General features: G+C 37.3%; 1 pseudogene; it reads left to right on the forward strand.

The window, feature by feature from the left end:
- The first annotated feature begins 19,814 nt into the window (after nucleotides 1-19,814).
- LOC149541208 (DEAD-box ATP-dependent RNA helicase 15-like) overlaps nucleotides 19,815-22,689 on the forward strand; it is a 32,105-nt pseudogene continuing 29,230 nt past the window's right edge.

The raw sequence follows: 22,689 nt of genomic DNA on the forward strand, positions 1-22,689 counted from the left end.
TTGAAACCATCATAACTTTTATATCCGATCTCCGTTCTTGATGAAACGAACGCCATTGGAAAGCTTTTGATGAGCTCTTTCATTTGGAATCCATTGTCAAATACTTTTGAGATGATTATTTTTTCACCCTTTTATGACCTTTGGTCCCAGTTTGACCAAATTTTGACCAGTCATAATTTTTGCACTTGAACTCCAATTTTGATCGTTCAAGTTATGTTGGAGTCAAAATTGTGAACACTTGTAATGATGTTGATTCTTGGAGCATTGGGGACATTTTACTTTTCAGTAATTTTCATCCCCTGGATCAAAAATTAAGAAAAAATTATTAAAAATAGAAAATACTTGAAAAAAATCTGAAAATTGGATTGAAGCTTTTCTAATATTTCGTGACCATGCAAAAACATTTTTTTAAAAATCAAATTATTGAGACCTAATATGATCTCTAAAATCAAAATACAAAGCCCCAAATATATTTAGAATTTAGAGAGCTTTCCAAAAATGCAGACTTTTCCAAAAAAATTGTTAATTTGTGCCCTAAAATGATTTTTCATGAAAAATCAAGAAAAAATTATAAAAAATAGAAAATACCTCAAAAAATCTAAAAATTGGATTGAAGCTTTTCTAATATTTTGTGACCATGCAAAAACAAATTTAGACTAAAACACCAAGCCATTTGGGAGATATGATCAAATCTTTCAGATCTAGGGTTTTTTTGTCTACAAACAAATCTGCACAAGGGGGTTAAGTCCAAAAATATCTAAAACCACTAAGTAAAGGTGGGTTTCCCCATGGTGCATACCAAAGATGTATGCCTAAAATTTGAGCACACTTCTATGAGTCATTATATCCAAGACTACTCAAGAATGAGGTCTCGAATGACAACTCATAACTCTCTATTCATGCAATACAAGGGTTTGTGATGGAGGTGCTTAATTTGACCTAGTTTGTGCCCATGCAAGTACACCATAAAATGAGATATTCAAAGATCAAAATATCAATACAATATGAATATGCAAGCTAATCTAAATGATAACAATGCAAAGCAATGCAAGAAAGGAAATCTAATCTATGAAAGGAAATAACAATGCAATATTAATCTATGAAAATAAATATGACTTTAAGATAATATGAAAATGAAAGGATGAAACCTCATGATGGAAGCCATGGATGCAAGAGAGAATAAGACAAGAAGACAAAAGTTGCAATGAAGCTCCAATGTATAAACCCTAAGGCTCAAACTCTTCCAAAATCACTCTCTAAACCTATAGCATAACAATACTATAGCGATAAGCTATTTTCTCTATATCTCTCTCTATTGCTCTATATTAACATGAGAAGGAGAGAGCTCCTTATAAAGGAAAATGTGGAGGGGATAGGCTTCTCACAACTAATATGGGATAATAGAGTTTGATCCATGTGAAATGAAATTCCACCAATGAGAAAAGATGAGTGCTTGAGAAGAAAGTGGAAAGAGGAAAAATAGGAATCCCACTTAGAGATATGTGCATTTAAGTGTAGAGAATTTTTATAAAAAAAAAGATTTATATATTTATAATTTATTATTTTTCTTTTTCAAGTGAGTTTAATTTTTATTTATTGAATTTCCTTTTTTATGTGGGATTTTATTTAATTAAAAGGGAGCAAATTCTTTTAATTAAATAGGAAATATATAACTAAATTAAAAAAAGAGGTTTTTCTCTTAATTAATTAAATGTGGATTAATTATTTAATTAAAACAGAGGTTTTTTTAAAATTAAATAATGTTGGTGTAAATACGTATTTACTATTTACACTTTACTTAAGTTTACTTAGGTTAATGAATTATTTTGTTATATTGCATTATTTTATTATTTATTTTGTGAGACACTTAGGAGTTTGTGTATTTTCATGAGTTGTCATGTTAACAACACATAAATACGCAACTCTAATTCAGCACATGGTGTCTACAACATTGGACTTTGCATCATTCACTGAGTTGTCATGTAGACAACACAGTTATTTGCACTCCTAATTTAGCACATGGTGTCTACAACATAAATTTGCATGATACACCATTATAGGCTTATCCTCTTATCATCGCACTTACTTCTGTGCTTAATGGAGGATAACCCATATCTGGTGGACATGTGCCTGGTTGTATGACTTATCATGTAGCTGATTCTTAGGCATTCTAGATGCATCTCGGAGGCCTTTATATACAACCACTCCTAGTATACTTTCATTCATATTGAATCAAATACATATTGATATTCTAATAATACTCTTTCTGGTCTACAATTGTGCTTGTGTTTGAGTTCTTGGTTCTTGGGTGAATTTTTCCCTAAGGCAAATTCTTACATGGTACTAGAGCTTGGAGAATCTCTCTTCACATAGCCGTTCGTGACCATTGTTGCTTCAACACCTCGACCTGAATCTAGAGTACCACAAAAATTGGGAGTGTCTAGAGCCAAATTTGACCTCATCATTGCATTCAAAATGTTGATTTGGTGAAGATTGGCTATAAATTTGGCTACCCTAGGCCAAAGTCGATCACGAGGCAGTTTTTTTTGCGAATTGGTACTCGAAGGCCCCGATTTGCAAGTTTGGGTATGATCTTTTAGATTTGTAATTTAATTTAATTCAGATATGGAATTATTATTTTTCTCTACTATTTTTGTCTATATTTTTTCAAAATTTTTTTTCCCTTCGGGTAGCAGAGATTTTTTTTTTTTGTACAGGTATCGGGGAGTCATACCTTGACCCTTCACTTTGCGAACATTCCACCTCGTACGATAATTTCAAGTAGTTTGCATTTAATCCAACATCAAATATTCTAAATTTTGGCTGGTCACACACATCACAACGGACATAACTTCCACCGATGGACTTTTCCACAATCCGACAGCAACAAGTGCCAATCCCACGATGGCTTATTTTGGTTTAAATAACTCTCGTGGCCTCTTGTTATTGAACACCCCGCAGGGTGTTATCCTAATACATGTGGGATTAATTTCAAACAATCCCTGCCAGTGCATTGGTTTTCCAACAACCCCTTTTTTAATTCTTCTCGGTGTTTCTTTAACTTTTTTGTTCGGCAACAACTTCAGTTTATCGACCACCATTTTTTGTTTTCTAGCCCTCGATAGCCATTCCACCTTTCGCAATGACGACCATTTTTTGAGTGATTGGAGTTTCCCTACTGACAGCATCCAAGCAATTCCAACCTCCATGTTAAAGGTACCTGGCTTGCCACGTGGACCCTACTTGCTGACAGCTCAATAACTATGATAGTGCCCAGTAACCCATTGAATTAGCTGACAACACAGTGCCACGTTAGCTAGATTTTGCCACATAAGTGACATGTGTCACCCTGTCACCTTTTCCATATAGTGCCATGTGTCATCTTTCTATATGACAGTACACCCAGTCAGCTTGCCACGTCTACAGGCAGTTATTTTTTTCCTTGACGTCAACTGAACATGAGGTTTAATTTGATGGTTGTTTGGCCATCATTTTCAAGCATTTTACAACTGTTGTAATGGCCATTTGACTATCAAATTTAAGCACTTAGTTTTCTACCCAAACCCATCTTCAGATTGATTTTTAATTTTTTAGTCCAACTTTGGGAGGCCATAATTCGATCATTTGAACTCCAAATCAGGTGCAATTTTTTTGATTTTGGGTAGAATTTCTTGAACTTTTTAGTGGTGGTGTTCTTTTTTGGTTTTGGTGCAAGGATTTTTTAGAAATTGCATCTTTTGGTGATTGTACTTGTTCAATCTTACATTTTACAACTTCAAATGCTCCGTACGGGCTCATCTGGACATGAAAATACGTTCTATTTTTTTAAAAATACGTTAATTTTTGTCTACTTTCTAGATTTGTAGTTAGATTCTAGGGTTGTGTGGACAAAAATCTCACTTTCAGAACTAGGGCTTTTTTTGCATTATATTGCTTTTCAGAATTATTGCACATCTAAGCTACAATGCTTAGTGATAGATTTGGGCCTCAAAAGGTAGTTGGAAAAGAAAAATCAAAAGTCCACTTTGTACATTTTGACAATTGGCCTATTGTACACGCATTACATAAAAAGTGCCAAAAACATCTTTTTTGGGGGGGTCTTTTGGTTGAGTGAAAAGGGGGGTTGTGTATTGTGTTTTGTGTCTATCTTTTGTGCTCTTTTCATTTTTTGCATCATGGTTTCACCCAAATGTCCACTTTTAACTTCACATAATTATTCTACATGGAAAGATATTGCATGGAGTAGATTAATTGAAAAAGATTTAAGTCTTCATGTTGATGGTTCAATTCCCAAACCCACTAATGCTACAGAACTCATTGATTGGAAAAAACAAGACCAACAGGCTTTAGGAATTATCAGGAATTGTGTACATAGAGATCTCTTCTTCCACATTTCTAGTTTCAAGGAATCCAAACTTGCATGGGACAAACTTGAATCATTGTATGGTAAGGTGGATGAGGAAAAGGGTTTTCAGATTGAGGACAATCTACTTCTATTGGATCCAAAGAACTTTGACACAATTCAAGATTACATCAACAAAGCCAATGAGTATAGGGCACTGCTTAAAGATTATGGAAATCCCATGAAGGATGAAAAGTTGATTCATCACATCCTAAAGAGGCTACCTTCAGAGTATGCTTCTTTTGTTTCAAGTTATAATACTCATAGGTTAACCATGGGAAGTTCTTTTTAGAAGCCTACATTTGATACATTTGCAGAGATGTTGATTGTTGAACAATCTTAGTTGATATATTTGGGACTTCTGATGACATCAAAGGACAAAGCATTGGTGGCTAGTGATGAGCACCAATCAAGTCAAGGAGGAAAAAGTTCTAACAACATCAAGAAGAAACATTGGAAGTAGAAATCACAATCTGAGACACAACAATCCTCCTCACAGCAAGGTAGTTTTTCTTCCAACAAGAAGGGAAGTAATGAAAAGGACAATTTTTTTTGTGCATATTGCAAAAAGCCAAATCATGATGAGCATCATTACAAGACTAAAAGAATCGATGAGTTGGAAAACTTACTCAAGAAGAACAAAATTCAAGTGCTAGGTACTTCCAATGATTCAACTCCAACCTCTTCAAAGGGAAAAGGGCAAGCACTTATGACAAATACAAGTTCTTCATCGGAATGGATTCTTGACTTAGGTGCCTCCTATCATATGGGTTCTTCAAAGGGAGACTTTTCTTCATTGAAGCAGTCACAGGTATCGCACATCTTTGTGGGAGATGATACTAAAATGAAATTTGAAGGGAAAGGACATGTGGAAATGGAAAATGAGAATTCAAAGACATTCTCTATGTTCCAAACCTAAGCTCTAATCTCCTCTCAATTTACCAAATCACTCACCTTGGAGATGGAAACAATGTTGAGTTCCTTCCAGATTTAGTAATGGTGCAAAGTCTAAAAGATGATTCATTGGTTGTAGTGGGAAAAGTCAACCATGACAAGAGGCTTTATTCCTTCTCCCAATTTGTGCCTAAGTCTCATTCACATGCCTTGTTAACTCAATCTAATTCACAAATCAACCTATGGCATGAGCGGTTTGGTCATCTTGCCTTTTGCCATCTTCAACAACTTTACTCAAAACACATGGTCAAAGGTCTACCTAACATCAACTTTTCTAAGGGTGAGTGTTCATCATGTTCAATAATTATGCATCTCAAGGAGAAGTATGATAAAGGAAAGTCTTCTAGAGCACCAATTGTTCTTCAGTTGGTTCACATGATTTTAGCAGGTCCTTTTGCAGTGATATTAGTCAGCCAGGGTTGCTACATCCTTACTTTCACTGATGAATTTTCACGCTTCACATGGGTCTACTTCCTTCATCATAAGAATGAATTGGTTGATAAGCTTCAAGCCTTTTAGAGTCAGGTTGAATAGAAAACAAGGAAAGCCATCAAGTTTCTATGAATGGACAATGAAAGAAGATATGTGAACATAAGACTTAAGGACTTTTGCAAACTTGAGGGAATTGATCTTCAAAATCTACTAGCATTCAATCCATACAAAATAGATGTTGCAGCTATGAGGATTAGAACTCTTAAGTCCATGACAAGTTGCATGATTAAAGCCAAGTCTCTTGATCCTACACTTGAAGTTGAAGCCATTAGCAATGCTACCACATACTTAATAGGTATCCTCATAATGCCCTAGATGGGAAGACTCTTTTTAAGGCATGGTGCAGAAGAAAACCAGTTTTGAGTCACTTCAGAATCTTCGATTGTCCAACATGGGAAAACATATCTTCCAGGGGATGCAAGGCACCACTAGCTAGGCCTTGTTCTTTCATCAGTTATGAAGATGGTGCTAAGGCATACAAACTTATGGATCCAAAGACTCATGAGATTTTTGTGAAGAAGGATGTCCACTTTGAGGAAATTTCACCTAGCTTATCCTCTAATACTCTTCACACTTCATACAATATGGAAACTGATAGTGAGACCAATGATAGTGCTTCAACATATTCAAATATGTGGGGTTCTATTGACAGTTGTAGCAAGAGGTCACGATATTAGTCTAGTCCACATGCATAAATTGCCACAGTGAAAGGTCTAGCACAACAGTGTACACTTTGTTTTCCAGCTCCAACAATAGAAGATGACTACATGGAAAAGGAGTCACACACCATAGATTTGGGAGATAGCTTTGATGATTTACATCTTCTCTTTGATGAAGGTGATCCTTTTATAGTTGTTGTGAGGGCTCACTTCGACCCTCATGTCCATTTTGTACATGATCAATCTTTACAGTTGACGTGATTGTGGATCCTTATGAATAGCAATTTTCAGAGGTCTCTTTATCAGTTGAGGAGACTGTTGGCTAATTGGGACAAGTTCTATAGACATCCTTGCCAGATCTACATTCGTTCTTTTCAGCACTGTTGGAAGGGGTGACCATCAGCATCAACACAGGGACACTTGAGCAGGTTTTAGGGCCACCATACATCTTCAGGATTGTACCTTTGTCTTTGTTTCTTCCAAAGGGGAGGAGCATCATTCTACACTCATGGACCAACTTCTTCCTTGGAGCAACAATCATTGGTCGACACTCTTCATTAGGGGACTACCTTGTCTCTCTTCCTCTTCTTTCTTATGGGGGGCACTTTTTTCTCTTATGAGGTCTTGTTCTTCTCATTCTTCACTATTGTATATACTTGATATATGTCATAATGGGGGGGGTCTTGATTACTCCATCCATCCATGCATCTTGTCTTTTCATCTCTCTTTTTGGGGGAGGGTTTTTCCCATGGGGTTTTCCCTCTTTCTCTACTTTATGAGAGATTGCATTTTATTATGTACATGGGTACCTAACATGGCCTAGTAGCCATGACCCATTATGCATTTCATCCTAGTTTTCGTAAGCTTAAGGGCATTCCCCTAAGTTGCACTTAAGGGGGGGTGTTGGTGTAAATACGTATTTACTATTTACACTTTACTTAAGTTTACTTAGGTTAATTCATTATTATATTATATTGCATTATTTTATTATTTATTTTTTGAGACACTCTGGAGTTTGTGTACTTTCATGAGTTGTCATGTTGATAACACAGAAGTATGCAACTCTAATTTAGCACATGGTATCTACAACACTGGAGTTTGCATCATTCACTAAGTTATCATGTAGACAACATAGTTATTCACACTCCTAATTTAGCACATGGTGTCTACAACATAAATTTACGTGACACACCATTGCGGACTTATCCTCTCATCATCACACTTACTTTCGTGCTTAATGGAGAATAACCCATATCTAGTGGACATGTGCCTGGTTGTATGAATTATCATGTATTTGATTCTTAAGCATTCTAGATGCATCTTAGAGGCCTTTATATACAGCCACTCCTAGTGTACTTTCATTCATATTGAATCAAATACATATCAATATTCTGATCATACTCTTTCTGATCTACAATTGTGCTTGTGTTTGAGTTCTTGGTTCTTGGGTGAATTTTTCCCTAAGGAAAATTCTTATAAATAAGATTTAGGATAAAATGATCAAACCTTAGGAAATGTTGAAATAATTGAATTAATTGCAATTTGATCAAAGAAATTGATTTGAAGTGATTTAATAAAATATTGCAATCCATTGGTTCAGGAAATTTGATAAATTGAGTAATGGGGGTTGGTAGTCTAGGCGACCATTTTAGGGTGCATACAATAGAACCTAGACTTGAAGAAAGGATATTTGATGTACAAAAGCTCACAAACACTCAACTTGACATGATGAATCAATTGATGCTTGCAAATCAAGAGTTGAATAGGAAGGATGTGGAAATAGAAAATCTGATGTCACAAAAGGACATACTAAAGAATAAACTAATAACTGAAAAGTAATGTGTGGAAAGATTCAACAAGCCAAATGAATCAAAAAAATTCTTTTAAGAACTTATGAGGTCATTTGGCAACACTACTAGATGAGGAAATTCATCGACCGAGCAAGGAGAATCATCCAAGAATGGAGAACTAAGAAATGCAAAGTCAGAGGAAAAACCAACATGTTATCATTGTGGAAAACTTGGTCATACTGCAAACATTGGTTGAAGCAAAAATGGTATGCAAAATCCTAAACCTAAGTTTACTGGTTATTGTTTTTACGGTAAGAAGTAAGGGCATCAAATACATGAGTGTAGGTCTAGAATGAAGAATGTATCTGCTACACCTAGATTTAAAGGCTATTATTACAATTGTCAAAAGTACGAACATAGATCATATGAATGTAGATCTCAAACAAAACCCTACTAGACTAATCAAAGGAAAAACCATGCACCTAATAATATTTGTTCCAAATGTCATAAGTTTGGACATTCAAACAAATACTACAAAAGTCAAGTACCAACAACAAATCACAACAACACCAAGGGTAAAGGCAAAGTGGATATTGAGAAAACAAGAAAGCAGATGAATCAAACATGCAAGAAAAATGTAGAAGATGGAAACATTGGAACAAATGGAGTTGAGATCACCCAATTGAATGGAGAAGGTGATCACATCATCTCAAACTAAGTAAGAAAGGTATGTATGGAACTGTATATCTAATGATACATCTTACATCAATTACTAACATAAAATATGCTAAAGTTCATATTGGCATAAGTAATGATGCATTAGACTAGATTTATGAAAGAATCAATGCAAAAGAATCATGTATATAGACACTATCAAACATCAATAAAATTTTCTATATTGATTGAGCATTGCAATATGGACCGAGTACTTTAGAAGTTAAATTGATAAAGAGTGCGAGTTAGATTAAAAAGACTGAGTTGTATAGTAAAGATCTAGTTCGAAGACACAATGTTGAACGAGATAGTTGGCTTCCACCTACCTAAGTATACAACATTAATGGAGACCATAAAACAAGCAAAAGGAAGTATATTAAAAAAAATTAAAGGCATTATTTATACCTTGCATACACAATTCAAGAGCACTGAGTGATTTGAGCAATAAAAGAGATCCTAAGGTGATTTAAGAGCAAATTTGAGACAAAGAAGAGTGATCGAGTAAAGATTTGAGTTGTGTCAAGTGATCCAAAGGAAGAAATTTTTTGAGCCTTAACAAAGAGAAAATGTCATGCAACTTTATCATTTGTAGGAAAGAGTCAAGAAATAGAGGTTAGTAAGATTCAGTTAGTGAAGAGTGATGCTTGTCCTCCACCCAAATTTCATGTTATTCCTAAGATTGCAATGAAAGGTGACTCAATGGGTGCATTATCCTCAATACCACCCAAGGTAATCATGACACATGATGTGTAGAGTTGCGACATGTGTAAAATTAGAGAAGTAGGCAATTATGAAATTCATAAAGCATATGAGAAGTTATGTGATGAAGGAGTTTTGAAGGAAGAATTCAAAATTGTTGAGAAGAAAGGATTAAATCATGCCCTTGAATTTCCAAGAAATTTCAAGATTGAATGGATCAAGATTATTTTGAGCAGGATCCACGACATGAAATTTTGGCTACATAATGGACTAGTTGAAATAACTAAGAAGATAATTCACAAGGTTACTGGCAATCCTACATTAAACAAGAAGACAATAAGAATTCTAAGTTGAGAAGAATTTTAAGCAAACAAAGGTTCCAAGTGAAATGGACGAGGGTTGTCCATCACAAATATTTCCAATCTATTGATCATATTTACAGTGAGAGTGATTTCTCACAAATTCTATCAATCAAGCAGATTGAACAATGTGCCATGTATGGAAATGGATCAAGCAAGGAAGATATTCATGAAAGATCATGAATATGATGTTGCCAAGTTGCAAAAGTAATAATTATTAGGAAAAATGACAGCTATTGGGGAGGCAAAGAAGTCAATGTATGAGTTTGGTTCACTTATCATGTGTATTTTCTTTTGCTTTTAGAAATATTTTGCTACTATTGGAAACATTGTTTGGAAATTAGGAAAACCTGTAATAAGATAAATTAATGAGTATATAACTTAATTGGGAGAGAATTTTGAGAATGTTATGGATACATATTTTGAAGAATTTAGACAGAGAATGAGAATGAGGATAATGATACCAGAAGATTTGGTAATGAAACATTATAATGATGTATGTTTCTTGGTAGACACAAACAATACATATGTGGAGGCAGTTAAGCCTAGAAAGGCATGGTTAGAAATATTTGATTATGAGATTGACAGTGAGATTATGAATGCAAACATTGTTGCATTATTAAAAGAAGAAATTGACAATGAAGAAGAACCTTTTGGGAAGTATGAATAAGCTAAGGAAAGAATCATGACAGATGTCAAGATAACTTCCAAGGAAAGAAAAGTAAGAAAATGATTGAAGACCTAGAGGCAAAGCTAGGCACCCAAGGTGATGTAATACTAAATAGTTTGCTTACTTAGTCATACTCTTCTCTAGGACTTACTTAGGCTTCCTCCAAGCCTAAAAGGATCCACTTGGATGCCTTAAAATCTAGAGGGTCTCTTTCCTATCCCCCAACTCTTCACTATCTAGATACGCCAAGGATTTTACTTCTTATACTCACCAAATGTCTCTTCAAACTAACTTGCCAACTTCATTTCCTAGGTTTTTTTTGAGCATTTCTTCAACTATATGGAGTGAGGAACTCATAAATGAGGTGTTAGAATTCACCTAGGATTTTGGACACAAATCCCACAAGTTTTCTCAAGTTATTTACATCTACTCCAAAACTGTCAAAACAAGTATAATTGAATTAGCCCTCCAACTTGGGTTTTTGGACTATATCTCAAAATGTCTTTAAACAAGGTGGAAATACAATCATGGATTTGAGTACCCTTTTGTAAAAGCTAAAATATTTTGTGGGTCTCAAGTTCCCAAACCATCCATACACCTAAAAGCAATTTTTATGCCTATAATCAAGGGTTTCACATTATGAATAACAATATTGACTAGGGTCTAATCAAAGTCTTAACACAATTTTTTTTGAAACTTTTTCCTCTTGTAAATAGAAACATTACTAATCCCTCTCTATTCTTCATATCATGGTATCACATTCAAACCTCCAAAAGCTCCTTTTATGCATTGTGAACACCTAACCAAGTGACTGTGAGTTTCCTAGGGCTTCACATGAAAAATATCTATGCATATTTTTAGGGCCCAGGAATATATATACCTTATGTAAACTAGCTCCACTTCCATTCTTCTTAAGTTCATGATGAATCCACAATAGGAACTCATGGGGGAGCCATTTTATCAAAAAATGCTAAAACAAAAATAGTGAACGGACTATGTACAAATGAACTCTAAAAAAATTGAAGTATAAAATGAAAAGTACTTTAACAACAAGAGAAATAAGAATCCAATACAAAAATTAGTCTTTCAATCCATTAGTTCATACATGCAGTCAAGAAATGCAAAAATATTCAAATTTTGAATTGTATTTCGTGGATCCAAGTGCAGAATTTTACTTTTTACAATTCCCAACCCTTGGAATGGGGTCATTTAATAGTTTTATAAGTCTACCAAGTGGTTTTAGATAGTTATAGTAATTATCAACCTCAAATCAATGACATTTTCCATTCTTGCTCAAATATTGTCATGCAACTTTTCAAAGTTGCTGATAAATTTTGCATTTTCGCAATATTAAGACATCTATCACTTGGTATCTTCCTAATAGGTCTAACATGGTCCATTTATGATTTATAGGAATAATTTTTCCTTTAGAGCATTAATCCACATGTTTTTTTACCACTTTTCCCTATTTGACAACTTTGACGATAATTGACATCTTTTTGACATCTTTCTCATCTTTCACTCCAAATGAAAAATAGGATCTCCTAGTCTATGCAAGAGGATGTAAAAACCTCAAAGAGGAAAATATAGTTTGAAAATCATACCTTCCTTAGGCTTTTATGATCCAAGACCCATAACCCCTAACAACTTAAAACCAAACAAACATAAAGCAATAAAACCAAACCACCTAGAGTGGATTGAACCTAGTCAACTCCACCTAGGAACAAACTCAACCATGACCTTGAAAGGTCCAAACTCACACTCTTGACTTAGATACAGTTGGTACATACCAAAACAAAAACTAGAAATCAAAACAAGGAGCTTTGACTAGGTGCTCTTGCACCACAAGGAGAGAGCAATAAAACATTGCAAATAACACAAGGTCTAGGAGAAGATGAAGAAAAGGGCAGTGGTGATGAGGAAAAGGAAGAAAAAGAAGTCAAGGGAGAATCCTGTAATGTCCCCTGTTTAACTAGTTTGGATATATGTTGTCGTTAGCCTACTTCTATGTGGTCCCGGGGGCTAACAAGGACATGGACGGGATCTTGTGGTGTTTTGGCCTAGTCGATTTTGTTCTGGGGCCAACTAAGTTCGTTTGGAGGCATTTACAATGTGACTTACTATTTTTAGTAAGTCAGCTAGGCTAGTCGGATGATAATTTTGATGATGGGGTTGGATGTGTTTTTCTTAGCTCTTTCTAATGAGCTATCATTTGTGGTGTTTCGAGATCATTTGCTATGGAATTTTAATGCCGGAAGTTATTTAATAAAGTAACTTCAATTAAATTAATATTATAAGGTTACTTTATTATATATATGTGTGCCCAAGAGTGGGACACCAAATGATCTCCTTGGGACTTTAAAGTGATAAATGGAAACAATATATTAAAATGCAAATATGAGATTTAATCCCACATTGCTTGTGGAGTGGGGGTCGACCCTCTAAGAGGACTTTATATACAGCCATGAGTGGGGTGTGGAGATATGAAGAAATTGATGAAATTCAAGCTTAGTTTGGTTGGTTTGGTTGCTGGCTTTTGGAGACGAAATCCTCCATTGGTGACAATCCTTTCGCTCTTGGAAGACAGAGTCAAGGGATTTAAGAATCTATTAGCTTCATACTGTGTGCATTCAGCTTCAATTTTTCAGCTACAGATAAGATTGAAATTGTTCCATTTCCAAAGGATTATCATTGCAGACATTGAACAGCATGGACAACAGATTTGGAGGTGAGATTTGGAGCAGGTTTGTGGGTAAACAGTGCTGCTACAGTGCGCGTGAACAGTGCACGTGAACAGTGCATGTGAATAGTGCGCATGAACAATCCTCATTCTGTGTACTTGGAGGTCATATTTCATACCCTAACCGAGCAGCTATTAGATGGGTTGTTGAACTGGACATCCATCCTCAAATTTCGAACAACAGTGATCATATTATTTCCAGGTTCTTCTACACCCGATTATAATAGTTCATTGAATGTATAGGTGTCATAATTATAAAGAGTTTTGCATATTCAGTCACTGTGTAACAGTCTTTGCACTACAAACTCAGTCACTTTTGTACACAGCTATATGAAGTTTGTATATCTTGAATAGAGGATAAGTGTACGGAACATTAACGATCAGTCCATAAGAACTCTTTACATTGCATATTTGTAGTAGTGTTCAAGTGCCAAGATATTTGTCCTTGCTATTCTTCAGATCATATGGTCATTGTTTGGCAGAGAAATATTATAACATCTGAACAAGAACTCAGAAATTACAAATCAGACTTTGCACACCAACTGTTTGACAAAATGTTGCTGAATCAAAACTAAAAAATTCAAGGTAGAATTAGTAGGGTATGTTACAGTGGTATCAGAGCTATAAGTCCTGCCATCCTGTGGAGGTCTTATAGGAAGTTTGGAAACTGGCGGATAGAGGGGAAAGTGTTTTGTCAAAACACTAAAATCAGAGCATTTATGTTTGAGCATGCGACAGGGGCCTTATAATTTCCGCAATACCAGAGCAAGACAAAGTAGGAGTTTAGACCTGCAAAGCAAACAGTCTAGTTCATCCGTACAGGGGGGTATAGAATCCAGTCATACAGACACAGCGGAGGTATTTTTTGATCAAGACAGCAATATGGGTGACCAAGATGACAGGAATACAAGATTAGGTGGAGGCGGGAATGCCGGTCCAGAGCCTGGAGAGGAAAGATTTTTACAATTATTAGAGACCTTGGCACAGGGACAGCGATTAGCAGAACAAAGGGCACAGGAACAGAATCAGAGATTGGAGCTTATGATGCAGATGATGGCTCATCAAATGGGGTTGAATGCTAACATGGGTGGAGGTAATAATCAGAATGGTAACAATCAGAATGGGAATAATCAGGATGGGACACATAATGGAGGTGAACAAGTTGGGAACAATTTCGGTCATGCACCTCAGCAAGCTAGGACCGTGAGTTCGAGGCCCATGATTCCCACATTCCCTCCTAGAGCTCCAGAGCAGCCCGTACCAGAACCCCAGATCATTGATATACAGGACCAGTTGAGGAGAGATTGGGAAGCTGGAGGTCCAAATTTTACTGCTGCAATTACCTTTAGGGAGTATATGGATGTGCGGATGAAACATATGCCACGTGGACATGACAGGAACCAGAACTATGAGCTACGAAAGAAAGTAGGGAAACTTCAGTTACCATATTATGATGGCTCGGGGAAGTCTTCAGAAAGAGCTTGGGTTCAAAAGCTTGACACATACTTTCAATTGAACCCTATGCCTGAGGAAGAAGCTATTAAGTACGCAGCAATTCATCTGGAGGGGTTAGCACACGAGTGGTGGCATCATGGTATGGTCACTATGGGTCATGCACACATTACCTCATATGTGGAGTTCACGGAGAGACTGATTGAACGTTTTGATAAGAAGGATCCAGAACTCCATTTCAAGGAGTTAGCTCAGCTTAAACAATGGGGATCATTGGAGACATACATTTCAGAGTTTCAGAAACTTGCAGTGTTAGTAACAGATGTATCTGAACGGAGGATACTGGTTCTATTTATGGATGGGTTAGCTGATCCGTTGAGAGGGTGGATTAAAGCTCTCAACCCTCCCACTTTGCAGGAAGCCATTAAGAAAGCTCATGACATGGATTCCTCTTCAGCTTCTAAAAATAAATTCCTGACAAAGAGTTTCCCTTCAAGGAAAGATAAGGACAGGAAACCTTTTCATAGAGAGCCTCAGCCACCTAAGGAGGAAAGTAAGAGGTTGGACAATGAAACACTTAATGATCTCAGGAAGAAGAAGCTTTGTTTTCATTGCAGGGAGCCTTGGGATTTGTCACATAAGTGTCCATTGAAAGCAAAAGCTAAGCAGATGGAGTACTTTTCAGCTGAAGAGTCAATGGATGGAGATTCAGAGCAGTCATCAGAATCAGATGGAGATGATGATAATTCTTCACATGAGGAAGCACGTAGTGATGGCACGATAGCTCAGTTGTCTAGTATACAGGAGGCCGTCACTTTCAGAGTTAGGGGAACTTTGGATGGACAGAGATTTGTGGCACTCATTGATACAGGGGCAACACATAACTTCATTGATGAGAAGTTTGTGACACGCAGAGGGCTACTTACAGAGGAGCATAGGGGATTTAAGGTGATGGTTGCCGATGGCTTCAAAATTGACTGTACCAAGAAAATCTCCAACTTGCAGCTTCGTTTGGGAGATTATGACATGACAGGAGATTTCTTTGTGGTCAACATTGGTGATCAGGATATGGTGCTTGGGATGAACTGGATGAAGTCTCTGGAAGAGTTTACATTTAACCTCCAGAAAATGGAAATGAGGTTTGAGGCAAATGGTAAGAAGATAGTGCTCAGAGGTTTGTCAGATGGGAGACTTCGAGTGGTCTCACTCAAACGAATGCAGAGTTTCTTTAGACATGATCAGGTGCAGTGGGCAACAGAGTTCAAAGTAATGCCTAAGGTGACAGAGCAGCATAAACAGGAGGATCCACCTGATGTACAAAAAATAATAACCAAACATACTAAGGTGTTTGATGAGATACCTCCAGGGAGACCCCCAGATAGGGGAATCGAGCATGTTATTGAGTTAGAGGAAGGGGCTAAGCCAGTTATCATCACACCTTACCGCCACCCCAAGAGATATAAGGATGAAATAGAAAAGGCAATCAAGGAGTTGATTGACATGGGGCACATACGGCCAAGCAAGAGTCCTTTTGCTTCTTCAGTAGTATTGGTGAAGAAGAAGGATGGTACAATGAGGATGTGCATTGATTATAGGGAGCTAAACAAAAAGACAATCAAGAACCGATACCCTATCCCGCGCATCGATGAGCTTATTGATGAATTGCACGGTGCATGCTACTTCTCTAAGATTGATTTGAGATCTGGCTACCACCAGATACGGGTTAGAGAGGGGGATGTGGAGAAGACAGCTTTTAGATGCCACTACGGACATTTTGAGTTCTTAGTCATGCCTTTTGGGTTGACTAATGCTCCCGCCACTTTCCAGTCTTGTATGAATAGAGTGTTCAGAGATCAACTGAGGAATTTTGTGTTGATATTCTTTGATGATATACTGATATACAGCCATACTTGGGAGGAACATTTGAAGCATATTGATATAGTGCTCAGTATTCTAGAGAGGGAGTCATTATATGCCAAGATGAGTAAATGCGAGTTCAGGATGACAGAGTTGCTCTATCTAGGGCATATTATTAGTGCAGGAAGTGTTCGGGTTGACCCAGACAAGATCAGGGCCATTCTGGATTGGCCACCGCCGAGGAACACTTCACAACTCAAGGGATTTCTCGGGCTTTGTGGGTTCTACCGCAGATTTGTGAAGGGATTTTCACAGATAGCAGCACCACTTACAGATTTGACACGGAGAGACAGTTTCAAGTGGTCAGAGAGGGCTCAGGATTGTTTTGACAGGTTCAAGGAGCTGATGAGTACGTGTCCTGTTTTAGCCATTCCAGATTTTACCAGGCCTTTTGAGCTGCAGTGTGATGCCTCGGGAGAGGGCGTAGGAGCTGTCCTCATGCAGGACAAACATCCCATCGCATATGAGAGCAGGAAATTACGAGGTGTTGAGAGAACTTACAGCATCTATGACAAAGAAATGCTAGCAATCATGCACGCGCTAGCTAAGTTCAGGCAATATTTAGTAGGGAGCCGATTCACAGTAAAAACAGATCATAACAGCTTGAAACATTTCCTTGGGCAGAAGGATCTTAATGACAGGCAACAGAAATGGGTGAGTAAGTTACAAGCTTATGATTTCGACATAGTCTATGTCAAAGGGAAGAAAAATATTGTCGCAGATGCTTTATCCAGAAGGCCTCATTTCCTTGCTGTTGGGATAGTCATGGATGATTGGAGAGAGTTGATCTTGGCAGAGTATGCCAAGGATAGTTGGGCATCTAGTATTATTGAAGGAACTATTCAGGATAGCCGATACACTGTTGTAAATGATCTGATCATCTACAAGGAAAGGATTTATTTAGTACCCGGGTCTGCTATGAAGCAGAAGATTTTGAGGGCGTTTCATGATTCACCATTGGCAGGACATCCTGGATTCTTTAAGACATATCGGCAGGTGAGAGAGCGCTTCACTTGGAAAGGACTCAAAACAGAGGTGCTTCAATTTTTTAGAGAGTGCCAAGTATGTCAGCAGAACAAACAGGAACATTCCTTTCCAGGTGGTTTACTACAGCCCCTACCCATACCAGAGAAGAAGTGGGATAGCATTTCCATGGATTTCATCACAGGCCTCCCCAAGGCACAGGGTCGGGATTGTATTTTTGTTGTGGTAGACAGATTGACGAAATTTGCACATTTCTTTGCAATTTCGTCTACGTATTCAGCAACACAAACAGCAGAACTATTTTTTTGAGAGGTATTCAGACTACATGGGATACCAAGAAGCATAGTCAGTGACAGAGACAGCAGATTTATGAGCCACTTTTGGCAGGAGTTGTTCAAGTTATGTGGAACAGAGCTCACTCCGAGTACCAGTTACCACCCCCAAACTGATGGGCAAACAGAGATAGTGAACAAGTGGGTTGAGGGATATCTCCGAAACTATATTGCAGGGCAGCAGAGGGCTTGGGTGAAGTGGCTACATCTAGGGGAGTACTACTATAATACCTCTTACCATATGTCTATTCAAATGTCCCCTTTTATGGCACTATACGGGTATGATGCTCCTAATTTCTTGGATTTGTTATTTGGGGACAGTAGGGTGCCTAAGGCCAAGGATCTTTTGCAAGAGTGTCAGGACATTATGCGATCCTTGAAGGAAAACTTGCAAAAGGCACAAAATCAGCAGAAGCAATATGCTGATCAGCACAGGGTTGAGAGGTCTTTTGAGGTGGGAGACATGGTGTACCTCATGTTACAGCCGTATAGGCAGTCCTCTCTCAAGAGGAGTGGAACAGAGAAATTGAAACCGCGCTACTATGAGCCATTCAGAGTAATTAGGAGAGTGGGCGAGGTAGCTTATGAGTTGGAACTGCCTGCAGACAGTAAAGTGCATAATGTGTTCCATGTGTCACGCCTTAAAAAGGCATTGGGGCACAATGTGGTGCCTTCAGTAGTATTGCCACCTCTCGATGATGAGGGAAAGCTTATCTTGGTTCCTGAAGCTATACTTGACACCCGGGAGAGGGTGCTTCGCAGGAGGACTATCAGGGAGTACCTAGTGAAGTGGAGGAACCTACCTATTGAGGATGCAACATGGGAGGCAGAGCAGGTTCTTCAACATCCAGAGTTGAGATTGCTTGGGGACAAGCAATTTCAAGAGGGGCGGACTGTAATGTCCCCTGTTTAACCAGTTTGGATATATGTTGTCGTTAGCCTACTTCTATGTGGTCCCGGGGGCTAACAAGGACATGGACGGGATCTTGTGGTGTTTTGGCCTAGTCGATTTTGTTCTGGGGCCAACTAAGTTCGTTTGGAGGCATTTACAATGTGACTTACTATTTTTAGTAAGTCAGCCAGGCTAGTCAGATGATAATTTTGATGATGGGGTTGGATGTGTTTTTCTTAGCTCTTTCTAACGAGCTATCATTTGTGGTGTTTCGAGATCATTTGCTATGGAATTTTAATGCCGGAAGTTATTTAATAAAGTAACTTCAATTAAATTAATATTATAAGGTTACTTTATTATATATATGTGTGCCCAAGAGTGGGACACCAAATGATCTCCTTGGGACTTTAAAGTGATAAATGGAAACAATATATTAAAATGCAAATATGAGATTTAATCCCACATTGCTTGTGGAGTGGGGGTCGACCCTCTAAGAGGACTTTATATACAGCCATGAGTGGGGTGTGGAGATATGAAGAAATTGATGAAATTCAAGCTTAGTTTGGTTGGTTTGGTTGCTGGCTTTTGGAGACGAAATCCTCCATTGGTGACAATCCTTTCACTCTTGGAAGACAGAGTCAAGGGATTTAAGAATCTATTAGCTTCATACTGTGTGCATTCAGCTTCAATTTTTCAGCTACAGGTAAGATTGAAATTGTTCCATTTCCAAAGGATTATCATTGCAGACATTGAACAGCATGGACAACAGATTTGGAGGTGAGATTTGGAGCAGGTTTGTGGGTAAACAGTGCTGCTACAGTGCGCGTGAACAATGCGCGTGAACAGTGCATGTGAATAGTGCGCATGAACAATCCTCATTCTGTGTACTTGGAGGTCATATTTCATACCCTAACCGAGTAGCTATTAGATGGGTTGCTGAACTGGACATCCATCCTCAAATTTTGAACAACAACGATCATATTATTTCCAGGTTCTTCTACACCTGATTATAATAGTTCATTGAATGTATAGGTGTCATAATTATAAAGAGTTTTGCATATTCAGTCACTGTGTAACAGTCTTTGCACTACAAACTCAGTCACTTTTGTACACAGCTATATGAAGTTTGTATATCTTGAATAGAGGATAAGTGTACGGAACATTAACGATCAGTCCATAAGAACTCTTTACATTGCATATTTGTAGTAGTGTTCAAGTGCCAAGATATTTGTCCTTGCTATTCTTCAGATCATATGGTCATTGTTTGGCAGAGAAATATTATAACATCTGAACAAGAACTCAGAAATTACAAATCAGACTTTGCACACCAACTGTTTGACAAAATGTTGCTGAATCAAAACTAAAAAATTCAAGGTAGAATTAGTAGGGTATGTTACAAATCCCTAGTGGTTTTCACACCACCTAGAAAGAAGGAAAAAAGAATCACAAATAAGGCAGTGGTGACACCCCTCTCTTCTCCACCTCCTTTTAAACCAAGGACAAGAGTAGCAGCTAGTGCCGAATAATCATAAAACAAAGAATAGTAGAGACTAATGAGACTAGTGGACCAAAACCAAATAGAAGAAGATTGGTCAAAGGAAATCCCACAAGAAGAAACAAATCTATTGATGAGGTATGTGCAAACCTAAGGAGATCACCAGGTTTATCCTGTTTTAGATTTGTGAAATATGACACATTGGATAATGATGATAGAAAAAAAAGTTGAGGAGGACATGACAGATATGATGAAAAATAAAAAATTAACTCCAAATGAAGTAGAAAAGAAGATACCTACAGATTTATATAATAGACTTGTTAGAAGGTGGCAATAGGTAGAAGAAGAAGAGAAAAACATTAGGATTATCACATTAGCCAAGGTTATGTCTGATTTGTCACAAGATTAGAAGGAAACTTTTTTGGAGAGATACGGGAACATATTCATTCATAAATTTAGAATTTTTATGTGATTACAAAATAAGGCTGATGTTGTAATTTAGAAGAATGAGTTACTCTGGAAGAGTATTTTTGGTCTCACAAAATAAGAAAAAGACATTGAGATAGCTACTATAGAAGATGATGACAGTGATGCGATGAGTCCAGGTGTGGCAAGTCCACAAGACAATATGTCACCAGTTCATGTTGACGCCCCTGATATTCTAGAGATGCCCTCAAATACAAAAAAAGAGGAGCAAGAGGTAGAAGAAGTTGATAAAGACACTAGTGTAGACATTCCTACCACATGTCAAGAAGGACCAAAAGTGTCAAGACCTCACATTGAGTTAAATAAGGAGGAAAATAAAATAGAGTCAAGTGCTACTATTGTTGTCTCTAGCACAAATGCACAAACTCAATCAAGTGGTGATACCCCCTCACCATCTCCCAAAGCAGTGTTGAGTAACAACACCTCTACACCTAGAGAAAAGAAAGAAAGAAAGGACCTCTCTCTAGATATTGAAGCTAGTCTAAAAGTTATTAAGGTGCCACAATTGGATTTGAAAAATCTCACTCTTGAGAAAACAATTTTCCTACAAGAAATTTTGGCCAAGAAGAAGAGACAAGAAGAATTGAGGAGAGTGTGAGGCCTCGCCCTGACCCTTCGTAGCCTTAGTTGTTACTTTATCTTTTTGATACTCATGACTTGAGATGTCAAGACATTATCAGATACTTAAACATATCATATTATTTCATGTTGTGTGATGTTATTTTAAGATATTTGATGTCCGTCATTTAATGTTTTATGTATATGTATGTTGATGAATTAAGTAAAAGGTAGGATTAACATTTTGGTTTAAGATATTTTAAATGGTTAAGAATTGAATAGGATGAGAGGAACCCTGATTTTGTGATTGATGTATGTTTCAATTTATGTGAATTTTTGATACGTATATACATATGTACATGTGATTTTTGGGACTACTAATGTGTGCAATGAGTGTGCAGATATTTTAGCTGAGAAAATCGACGGAGGAACAGAACTGATCTCTATGTGCTCATTATGGAAACCTTGTTGTTTGTAATCAAATTTTTTGAGAGATGTATGTATGTATCTTTTTGTGATCAATAAATGTTAATGTTCATAAACTGTGTTCTTATAGTGTCACTTGACACTCGTGAATTGTGTATGCTCTTCAGCGTGCTGATTAGGGTTAGTTGTGTAACCTTTGGACCTAAGTTGGTTTAAGTTAGTGTCAGTTTGCTAATTTGGTTTTTAATTGAGTTTAGTCATCCCTAATCCAGATTAGTGCTTAATCTGCATTTTAGAGTTGTTAGTTGGTCCTAATTTATTTCCTAGCTTTTGTTTGGCTCTAAACCTATTCCTAAGGCTTTTAAACATGAAATATTTATACCCACGGGGTATGGGTATGGGTTGGGGGTCTTTTTCAACCCCTAAGCCCCTTTTATTGACTTTTGAGGCCACTCAAAAAGTCTCTTTTTGCTTTTGTGCGAAAATTGACTATGGCTACCATGAGTTGTCTCACCTCACCTCCACTTAGTGGTTAACCATAGTATGGGTTGAGTTAGGAGCTTCTAGATTTGTAGGTGGGTGGGAGAAGTTATTGATCCTTTTGGTGGTTGAGTTTGAGGCTTATTTAGAGGCCCTTCTTGGAGTAGTGGAGGTTGTTACCCAATCTC

This window comes from Cupressus sempervirens, chromosome 9 (genome assembly GCF_028749045.1).
Source record: "Cupressus sempervirens isolate cs-2001-9-10 chromosome 9, ASM2874904v1, whole genome shotgun sequence".
In the NCBI taxonomy this organism is placed as follows: domain Eukaryota; kingdom Viridiplantae; phylum Streptophyta; class Pinopsida; order Cupressales; family Cupressaceae; genus Cupressus; species Cupressus sempervirens.